Here is an 11,829-nt window from a genome sequence, read left to right on the forward strand (position 1 = left end):
CAGTGTTAGCTCAGCCACTTAGCGGTATACATCAACCTTGTTGGCGGCGAATCAACATTGTTCGATGGTCATTAACGTGTCTGTGATGCAGTCGACAAAATGAAGTCTGCAAGACGTGGTGTGCAGAGCAAAATTGTGGACTTTGTTAATCGTAATTAAGTTATATACATGTATTGTTGAGATTGTTGTGATTGTTAAACATGTTCTAGCTGTAGTGATCAGTGCTTCCGCACTCGTACATCGGGTTTCATCGGATTGGCCATCCAGTGATACTCGCATGTTTCCGGGTGTGATCGGGGCACGTGATCAACTTACCCGCCAAATCTGACAGATGACAGATCGAGACCACCCCAGATAGCATTCCGACGTTGGCCCAACGTTGGCAATGGTTGGCAACGTCGCGGTCGGATTTCATACGTTGGCCCGACGTTGGCCCAACATCGGGGAAGCCTCGCGGATATTTTATTAAAGGGACGCTACTCCAAACTGTTAGCTTTTCCCAGAGGGCGCTCACATTCTTCGAGCAGACGACGCGACATGATCACAAGCTTGGACATCGGAGTACAGGTTTCCTCGAATATATAGCGGTAAGTGTTTCATTTTGTGTTTTTTATTATGTTCAACTCTATTTCAGAACTGTGCCCACCGAAAAACAGTCATGGTTCATTCAGAAATACCAATGTGAATGATTATTTACTTGAAATTAAATGACCACATCGCGTTTCTCGGCTAAGGAAATTCATGACTGAAACCCAATAAGTACATGTATGTGATCACACTGGTGGCTTTGAAAATGCAGCATTCCAGCATCAAAAGAAAATCGAGCTTGTCAGTATCAATTAGTTCGTTGTGATCGAGAGTGCATATAAGTTTAAAGTTACAAGTCGGCGAGTGACCCTCGCCTGCTCGCTGTATTGCGCCGGAGATCATGAGCCGTCCATCCACCTACATGACAACCGAATGATCCCGTATGTGGCATTTGTTATATGACGGTTGATTGTGGCAACAGTAAACAATATTACAGTTATAGTACCAGTCGTCCATACACTCGTCGTGCGGAGCTTCACTGGTGTAAGCGAATCGCGAGTTCAGTTTTCGATCACTGTCTGGGCGTGTACAGACTCGTGCCGGTTATATTCGGACACTTCACGTAATTTCTATAAGCTAACATGGTATTTCAGTACAGCATAAATAATTTTCATGAAGTGAGTTTAGGATGGATCCTTGTAAAATGTGACACCCAGACAGGCAAATGTGAAATACGCTTGGCTCAGCCCACATAATTTTAGTTCAATTTTCCGACCACTATTTAAATAATTGTTGCCAATGCCATTCGATAAATAAGCAGCCGAAATTATGTGATCGTAGGTAAGATTATTCCTCACGAATGTGCAAAATTTGACTAGCATCTTACCAAAATTAAATCAATGAAAATTATTTATGCTAAACTGAATTAACACGTATGAAACAAAATCGCTTCAGTATGCAAATATATATACATGTAGTTGATACGACTGCATTGTTTTTTCGACTTTTCTGATATCATCAAAGCTATGCTATTTTACAAATTTACATTTTTTATTTTGCATTTATTCTATGTTTGAGTTACCAGTTTTAATAGAATGTAAGATACAATAGAAAGGTAAATTCACTACTTTACAGTAATCACCATATCTACTTAAACTGACACCAGCTACATCATTCTTTTCAGAAATGGGGTTAATCTAGATCTATATTGTTAAAGTAAGAAAGTCATAGCTTGTGGTTTCTGTGCAGGTGATGTTTACAGCTTGTGGCAGCATATTCACGTGAAGTACAGAACATGAAGGAGTGGTGATTCCAACTGATGTACCCATACAAAAGGTATGTATAATGCAGAAAAAATGGAAACATCTTCCAGAATGAAAATATCTAAAAAAAACCTTAATTTTAAAACTTGATATATCCAAATCATTTAAGTAATTTTCTAATGTGATTCAGTGACACCAGATATCCATTGATGTTTTAAAAAGTAGCCAATGTTTGTTTACATCAATAATAGATGTCTTGTGAAGTCATTAGATGTTTATGTCATTTATTTTTATTCAGAGGCCAAGGCACAAGCATAGACCTTGTATACAGATGAAGATCTCCTGTGATTATTTCTTTCTCCTCCTCATCTGATAACTGAAAATATAAGGATGCCCTGCCACTCAGTCCAAGTCCTGACTTGTAATTTAAGAAATAAATTAAGATCATCTCAACCAGAATTATCTTTTGTTCATTTTGTTGCTGTCATCATCAAACTTTTAACTGATCAAGAAAATGGATTGTGGGGCATCAGATGCAGAGACTATTTTGCTGCTCTCACTCTTGCCCTTGGTGTTAAATGTCTGGGGTAAGGCCAAGAAAAATTTAATGTTTCAAATCATAGTGTTTGGATTTTTTTCCAGGGCCTGTTGCCTAATGGTTATCTATTTAAAAATCAACTATTTTTTAATATCGTTTATGATATATATAGACTTGAAAGTTGTTTTGAAATATGCATAATATTTTAACTAATTGTATTCAGAAACAATTAAAAATTTTCTTGAGCCTACATAAAGCTGTCCAGTGGTGTCCAGCAAAGATAGAGAGAGTGAATTCAACTTGAAGAATGTATTGCTTGCGATGTGATAGTATTGCGAGACTTGTACAAACATTTCAGGGTAGGTAAGAGGTATTGAGGAATGAAACAGGCGTTGATCCAACATTGGGTAGCGTTTGTTTATAACGATTATTCAGCGTTGGTCCGGCCGATCACGCCTACGTTGGAATAGCGTCAGAATGCTATCTGGGCAGACACTGACGAGAACAGACGCAAATTGCAGTACATTCAGAACGCTTGATCTCCCCATCATCTACGCTTACGAAGCAAGGTAAGTGCCTTTCCCTAGCACTAGGCTTTCACAACATAGCTAATGTCTGTGAATGATAAATCTCTACAATCCAAGATGGCGGTCAAATGTGAATAACGCACACCGGATATAGCGAACTAAATTTCGTGGTCCGTTGGAGTTCGTTATATCCGTGTTCTACTGTACCTGTCAAAAAAGTTCGGCTGCTTCTCCGTTCCGATAAATGACGAGCACGGTTACTGTCCTTGCATCAGGGACATGTGAGGCATCTTCTGATGTTGTCTCTGGTGGATAAACTTTTCGCCTGTATCATGTCTATAATATTATTATAGATGACACTGTGTAGATCTTCTTGGCTGGATAAGTTATTTATGTTTATCACTACACACGGAGGTGTGTGGGAGAGGATTATCTCAGTGTTGATCAGTCGACTTACATTACTGAAATCATTTGATAATGTAGGTGTAATGTGAAATTGTCATCGTGGTATTTTGAAACTAATGAAGAATCCTTGATGAATATTCCGTGTGGTTATTTGGATCATACCTGTCAACATGTCTCATGAGTACAAATAACAATTAGTCAGCTACTGTTGATTTTGAGTAAAGGAAATATGGGTGAAGAAGCTGCTTCTGTTTTCAGAAGTACCCTCTAGTTTATTAATATCTGCATCTCTGTATCGCAGTAGGTAGAGCATCTGTTTGGTGTACAGAACATAAATTACCAAACTATGTAAAAGGATGGTTAACGTTGCCCTACATGGAACACAGCATCAAAGTAATACAGCAACTACAGGTGGCTTAAGTCAGTATACAGTATATGAGTGGGGTATTCATGTTAAAATGTGGCATGGTATACCAGTGGGTTAGGCCAGACCAATTTTATTTCTTGTTTTACGGATCCGCTGGTCGTATTGTTTCTAGAATAAAGAAATATAATTAATCTTCCCAGCTCAAATAATAAAATCCTAATGTTTTTATTGGCCAAAAATGTAAACTTACAAGAAAAAGATTTTTTGATTGTTTTTTCCCCCATATACATATAAATTGCCAGAAGTAAAATACTTTTAATATTTAGAAGGAATATTACTTTGACTTGGGATTTTATTTTCATTTTTTTTCCCTCCTGCCTTTAGGTTTTCTGAGGACAAAAATCCGTAAAACAAGAAATAAAATTGGTCTGGCCTTAGCACTGAAAACAGCATAGGTCTAGACATGTACATTAGCTGCCACACTCATGCATGCCTTTCACTGTATAAGTGTAATTATATGCCTTGTAACCAAGATAACATTAGCTTTGTTCTGATACTAGTGTCACTGTTCTTGTCCACAGTTGTACCTCTGATGTGGTTGTGTATTGTGACAGACCAGCAACATGTTAGAGGCTCTGGCTGCATGGGTGCTCAACACCTATGTAGGGGAGTATGTGGAGAACCTCAACACAGACCAGCTGTCCATAGCTCTGCTGCAAGGTGAGATATCCAACACTCACATGCTGTAGATAACGGGCTCAGACGTGCAGTTGTCCATGGTGCCTCTGGGCAGTCTTGTGTCCCTAATTCATGCTTGGTGTGTCAGAAATCTGTGATCATGAGTTGTGTCCCCTAGTTTTCACCTGAATCTGATGATGGCTTGAATTCCAGGGCCCGATTTCTCGAAACAAACTTAAGTCTGAGTTTTGACTTAAGTTAGAGTTTTTACTCAAATTTGAGAAAAGGCAGGGAAATGCATTTCCCAGAATGAACTGAAATCTATATTAAATTCAACCATAGTAGACAATATGAGTTTGGTAGATAGATTACTTAAGTTGTTTGGGCTTTTTTATTTTATTTCAGTTTGAAATTTGAGTAAAAACTTAAGTTTGTTTCGAGAAATCGGGGCCAAATCTTCCTTGATTATGATTCTTGGTTTGTCAACCCATGCTATTGGGTTACATGAAAGTGGTAAACATCTGGATTTTCCTTTACTTATATTATTGCTTCCACTCTTATATTGACACACCAAGGGCAGTGGGGGAGCCTAGTACTTAAAGCTTTCGCTTGTCACACCAAAGACCTGGGTTCGATTCCCCACATGGGTACAATGTGTGAAGCCCTTTTTTTTCTGTGTCCCCCGTCATTATATTGCTACAATATTGCTAACAGCAGCATAAAACTGAATTGAATGCATTGCACAGGAAGAACTTTACGAAAGATACTTTTAATAGTTTTTTTAAGAGCATGTACTTGTTTTCATTTAATAGTGGTAATATGTCTACTTCTTGTTAACATTGTAGGAACTGTTGAACTTGAGAATTTGCCTTTGAAAAAAGATGCCTTGAAAAGCCTTGACATTCCTTTGGAAGTAAAATCAGGTAGGTTTGGTTCTCTGTGCAGATATTATTTGCTTTGGAAATGGTCAAAATATTTTATATCTGCAGACCATATTAACAGAGTAAATAAGTACTGTCCTTGCAGACAGTGTTGAGTTATCATGCACCCATGCCTCAACAACCACAGCCACTGACAACCAGGACAGTGAGTAGCTGTTGGCCCACACTAGTTGCCTTGTCTGTCCTGGTTCAGTTGTAGGAGCTGTATTTGAGAAGACATCCTTTTGTGTGTGTATACAAATTACAGTGTACAACTTGACTACTATTCATGTTTCACATCAGTTCATATTCTTGGACATGGTATGATTGCCATGCAGAATATCCTCCAAATAGTTTTCAATTTGGTAATGATGCATGATGTTCAGTTTGAGTGAGTTAGATTTATAGCCATATCATATAGCTTTCTATGTGCACTGCTCTATGAATGGCTTCCGTGAAGGAAGTATGTTTGTGAAGAAGTTATTGCTGTCCAAGGTTGAGACTCATGTGACACTTGACCCCCAGGTTTTCCTCCTGGTTTATTATGTTTAATCTAATCCAGTAGTTTGCTAGATGGAAGAAGTCAGCTAAGAGAAGAGGGCTGATTACCGTCATACATGCAATGGCTTTGGTCTTGTTAGTGTTAGATGTATACCACTATTGAAATCAAACTGAGATTGTATCTCTGCCAACCTCATTGAAATCAGGTATTCTATTCCGATATGATAACGATGGATGTCAAGATGTGACGACATAGCCACAGAAGCTCACATCAGGTGAACGTCGGAACACTGAGGTCAATGTAGGATGTGTGGTTCTTGGTGCTAGTCACATGTCAACTGTCTAAGATAATTTCACTTAAATTTCTTACCACCGTGATTTGTAATATTATCTGTGGCAAAGAAAACTCCCCCTGAACAATAAGTACACAGTTTAGTTGTAGGTGTCACAAAGGTTATAGACAGTAGTCCTGTTACAATTCACTTGCGTATTCAATGAATCGATCAGTATCCCTTCATGTAATCAACTCATTACTCTTGTAGTATCAAATATTTGCGAATATGTGCTATAGACTTTTAACTTTGAACTAGTATGTTGTGAATTTAAGAGAGATACTTAAAATGGTATATATATCCAAGCCGTCTAGTGACATTGCCAAGGCCCCTTAGGGCCATTAGGCTGTAAGCAACATTGTTTGCGATGTGTTGCTCTTTTGCTTTACAGAAATCACTGAACTGTTTCAACCTAAAGAATTACATGATATGTTTGGTATTTTGGTTCCTTGATATTAAACAAAGTATTCATTAATAAATATTTTTATTATCCATATGGTGAAACATAACCAGTGTCATATATATCATATCACTTTTGCCTAGCAACCACTATGTCTGTATTTCGTTGTCTGTGACGTCATTAAACAATGCAACTTGACGTCAATTAACAGGGCTGTCACACTTGCTTACCGTGTGTTACTGCACAAATGTACATGAATAAAATGGACAATAAAGAAATTATTACACTCGACTCATACGACTTATACGAAACTTGTGCAAAATTATGTAGTGCCCAAGCTCTACCTCGGGCAACAAAATTTCACACTGGTTTCATGTAAGTGGTATGCCACACTACCTTGTGTAATGATCCCTGTGTTTTGTTGCTATGTATTTGTAAGACACATGGTATTTGTCTCACAGTGTATTCATTCCAGCCCTTATAGGCAACAGTATTTATCATGTTTAGTATCCATAGCAATGTAACATGATGAAATAACATGGCATTATTTTGTCCCATTTGGATTTCCTCAAATCTGTGTTGTTGAGATGCAGAAATCGGATATGGTGTGTGTGAATAGTTTTGCAAGTTGATGTTTTCAAGATGCCATCATCTAGTCACTATGGTAAGTGCCCTAAGAGCTCATCGTTGATTCAGTGCTTTCTGTTTGTTAAGAGCTAGATCATCATTAAATAGGTTATCATGGTTATATCACACAGTATGAAAGCTACAATAGTTTAGATATAGAAAAGGTTATAATATAATAATGATTTTCAGTGCAAATGGTTCATGTTATTCATGGGACGTGATTGTTTTGATGTGATTTTTTGTCTCAAGCTGTTGCAGTATTCAGGGTTTTTCTTCATGAATATTTCCTGCACTGGGAAAGCTTCATCCCGTCTGTGGAGAGTAGATTGGTAGTGACTAACACAGTGCTCATTCATAATCCATGGAGACCGCCTCCGTGGTATAGTGGTTAGAGCGTACACCTGGAGAGTGGAAGGTCGCGGGTTCGATCCCCAGCCGCGTCATACCAAAAGACGCTATAATATGGTACTTGTTGGTCCCTCCCTGTCACTCAGCATTAATCGGTACAAGAACTGGTTGGCTCGGAGTCAGTATGGTGTGTCTTAGTAGGGTATTCATGCTTAACTGTGGCATGGTATCTCAATTAGCACTATGAAAAACCAGTTTAAGCCTGGGCTAGTACAAACGGTATCAGGATGCAACAAGCAGTGTCTATATCATTGAAGGGTGAGCTGGGGTACCTTCCGGTATCAGGATGCAACAAGCAGTATCTAAATCATTGAAGGGTGAGCTCGGGGACTTTCCGGTATCAGGATGCAACAAGTAGTGTCTATATCATTGAAGGGTGAGCTGGGGTACCTTCCGGTATCAGGATGCAACAAGCAGTGTCTGTATCATTGAAGGGTGAGCTGGGGTACCTTCCGGTATCAGGATGCAACAAGCAGTGTCTATATCATTGAGGGGTGAGCTGGGGGACCTTCCTGTATCAGGATGCAACAAGCAGTGTCCATATCATTGAAGGAGAGCTGGGGTACCTTCGGTATCAGGATGCAACAAGCAGTGTATCTAAATCATTGAAGGGGAGGGGTGAGCTGGGTACTTTCCTGTATCAGGATGCAACAAGCAGTGTCTATATCATTGAAGGGTGAGCTGGGGTACCTTCCGGTATCAGGATGCAACAAGCAGTGTCTATATCATTGAGGGGTGAGCTGGGGGACCTTCCTGTATCAGGATGCAACAAGCAGTGTCCATATCATTGAAGGGTGAGCTGGGGTACCTTCCGGTATCAGGATGCAACAAGCAGTATCTAAATCATTGAAGGGTGAGCTCGGGTACTTTCCTGTATCAGGATGCAACAAGCAGTGTCTGTATATCATTGAAGGGTGAGCTCGGGTACCTTCCGGTATGAGGATGCAACAAGCAGTGTCTATATCATTGAAGGGTGAGCTGGGGTACCTTCCGGTATCAGGATGCAACAAGCAGTATCTAAATCATTGAAGGGTGAGCTCGGGTACTTTCCGGTATCAGGATGCAACAAGCAGTGTTTATATCATTGAAGGGTGAGCTCGGGTACCTTCCGGTATCAGGATGCAACAAGCTGTGTCTATATCATTGAAGGGTGAGCTGGGGTACCTTCCGGTATCAGGATGCAACAAGCTGTGTCTATATCATTGAAGGGTGAGCTCGGGTACCTTCCGGTATCAGGATGCAACAAGCAGTGTCTATATCATTGAGGGGTGAGCTGGGGTACCTTCCGGTATCAGGATGCATAACATGTCCATAACCTCAATATTATCATGAAATCCTAGAGATTGATAATCATTGCCCCTAGATTTGTCTTCATACATGTATATGATAATGCTCATATATCACTCAAATACTTACATCAGAATGCAATCGAAACTCTATCTGATTCTTGGAATGAGAAGGCGTCCAGTGGCAGTTGTTCATGTGAAGGGTGGTTAGACCCTTTGAATTGTGTTTTCCTTTGTTTTTCAGAACACATGGCTCCGATGTATTCGTAGTGGCTTGTTCTTGGCTCATGTTTATTTGTTGTACTATTATTGTATATTAAGCCTTAATTCTGCTCTCCAGTTTTTGTCAGTATTTGTGAGACGTTTGTTCTCAATTATGCTGTTTGCCCGTGTGTTCCTCATTACTATTGTAATGTTTTTCACCGTGTGTTTGCTGGGGGTTGCTGCTATGTTTCAGTCTCTATACGGCACCCGCTGTATAGTTTGTAAGGCAGGGTATCTCATAAGTGCCTTCATTCATACTGTTTGAATTGCACTTTTCCGTGTTTATCCCCGGTTTTCACATGAATGAATGTGCTTGTTGCACTTTCTTAATATATCATCTTAACACCTTTTTTCCATCTAGGTCCAACGCCGACGTCACCTTTGGCAAGCACCCAGGTACTTTCCACACCACTGATGTCCACTAATTCTAGGGCATCTGGCGCTCAGTCTCCATTCTCCAGGTGGCTGTTTTCAGAGTTTCCATGGCAGGCATCATACTCCTGACGCCTAAGATCCATATGCTGCACGCTCAGCAGTCACTGAATGTTTTGACATCCATTCCACACTTGACCTAGTTAGCAGAGACTGCAGCCTGTACGGCGCATCTACCACATCGACTACGACCTTGGTGTTCAGCAGTTGATGTCAGCATCTCTGTCGCCATACCCTACCTGTTCCAGCTTTTTGTTCCTGACTACAGCAAATGTATGGTCTACCTGATCCAGCGCCTGTACTGTGTCTGTAAACCATACTTACTCACTCCAGAGCCTGTATGGCATTTCCACCAGGTCCAGCGCTTGTATGGCGCCTATAACACCATACTCACTCGCTCACTCCAGCGCCTGTTCGGCGGTCCTACCAGATATAGCGCCTGGACGGCACCTATAAAACAGCGCCTACTCACTCCAGCGCCTGTCCGGTTTTTCTACCAGATATAGCACCTGTACGGCACTACCAGCTGTACTGCGCCTCTTCGAGATCCAACTCCTATACCAACATATTCACTCACTCCAACGTCTTGTCCGGTTTTTCTACCAGATGCAGCGTCTGTACGGCTACCAGCTGTATGGCGCCTCTACCAGATCTAGAGCCTGTGACCGCCTCCGTGGTGTAGTGGTTAAAATATGGTACTTGCTGGTCCCTGCCTGGTGCTCGGCATTAATGGGTACAACAAGGACTGGTCGGCTAGGAGTCAGAATAATGTGTCTGAGTGGGGTATTCATGCTTAACTACGGCATGGTATCTCAGTGAGCTAGCACTATAAAACCAGCTTTAGTCTGGGCTAGTACAAGCAGCCGCACATACAAATACACACGCATGCATGTCGTCATATGAGCGAAATATTCTCAAGCACAACGTAAAACCCAATTTCACCTCACCTCATCTAGTGTGGCGCCTCTACTAGATCAAGCACCTATAACCTATACTCACTCCAGCAGGCAGACACTGCGATGGAACAGTGTTGGACTCTGAATACTGTGTTCCAGCGGCGTTTTTGCCAGATTCAGCGCCTATATGACGCCTCCACTATATCCAGTGCCTCCGGTGTTCAACATACTGCGGGGGCGGTGGGGTAGTCCAGATTTCCAATTTGAAGCAGTCTAGTGTCAAGTGCTCTTCTTCAACTAGCCAGATGGGGAAACATCCTATAGTGCATCCTCATCCCACGCCAGAACGGTTCAATTAACACACTGCATCTGCAGGCGGCATTATGCACCAATTACTTTTCAGCCAGAGCATTGTTACTGCATTGCTGATGAACATTAGACTCCCATCAGGCACATGTATAACAAGGGGCAGTCGTTCAAGCAGTTGTGTTGCCACGAAGCAGGATCCTTCTTTGAGTGGCATTTTAGAAGTTGGGAAGTACAATATAGAACAAACTTTATGGATAACAACTTCTTTTTATTGGTGAGTGCGACGTTTCGATACAGATTCTTGTACCGTTGTCAAGCAACTACCTTTCCTTGACGTCCTTGTGTCCCGCACCTCCAGCAACCAACTCCAGACCACTGTATACAGAAAACCCACCCATACGGATCAGTATATCCACTACAACTCCAATCATCCACCTAAAGTTAAGACCGGCATCATCTCCACACTAACCAGAAGGGCCAAGAACATCTGCTCAACTAAACTACAAGATGAAATCGAACACCTCAAGAAAGTCTTCATAGAACGCAACCACTTTCCATCCCAAATAGTCAACAGAACCATCGGCTGCCACCCTGTCACCCCTACTAAAAGACCCAAACAAGATTTAGCCCCCATCAAGATATCCATCCCTACATTGGCAAACCGTCACATCAAATCAGCAGCCTCCTGAAAGATCAAGCTGGCATAGATACCACCTTCTCCAGCGTCCTCCAACCTTAACAACATTCTCCATGCCAATGGAAGAAAACCCGCCACAGTAAAGAACAACAACCCAAAATGTGTCATCTACAAAATAAACTGTGATTGTGGGCAGAGCTACATAAGGCGAAACTTCCCGACCCATCAACACCCGAAGTTAAAGAACATCAGACCTCTGTTACCAATTCCGACAGCAAATCAGCCATTTCCGACCACATCAAAGCAAGCCCCAATCATCAAAGAGAGTGGTCTGACATCCCCATTCTCTCTAACAAACAAACAGACTTCACTAAGCGCAAGCTCACGAAGCCATCCACATCAAGCCAAAAGCCCACCATCAACCGAGACCAAGGATACTTCATTCCATCCGCTTATGATGCACTCATCCACCAAGCCCAATCCACTGTATAAACTCACTGCTGTATAAACAT

The 11,829-nt window shown here is 41.2% G+C and overlaps 1 long non-coding RNA gene across 1 annotated transcript; it reads left to right on the forward strand.

Moving 5' to 3' along the window:
- Positions 1–342: 342 nt before the first annotated feature.
- Positions 343–2,249, forward strand: LOC124279737. The gene is made up of 3 exons (XR_006899462.1): positions 343–587; positions 1,777–1,863; positions 2,089–2,249. It is a non-coding gene; the product is annotated as an uncharacterized LOC124279737 (long non-coding RNA).
- Positions 2,250–11,829: the final 9,580 nt, after the last annotated feature.

This window comes from Haliotis rubra, unplaced genomic scaffold (genome assembly GCF_003918875.1).
Source record: "Haliotis rubra isolate DU_JTF1 unplaced genomic scaffold, ASM391887v1 Scf256, whole genome shotgun sequence".
NCBI lineage: Eukaryota > Metazoa > Mollusca > Gastropoda > Lepetellida > Haliotidae > Haliotis > Haliotis rubra.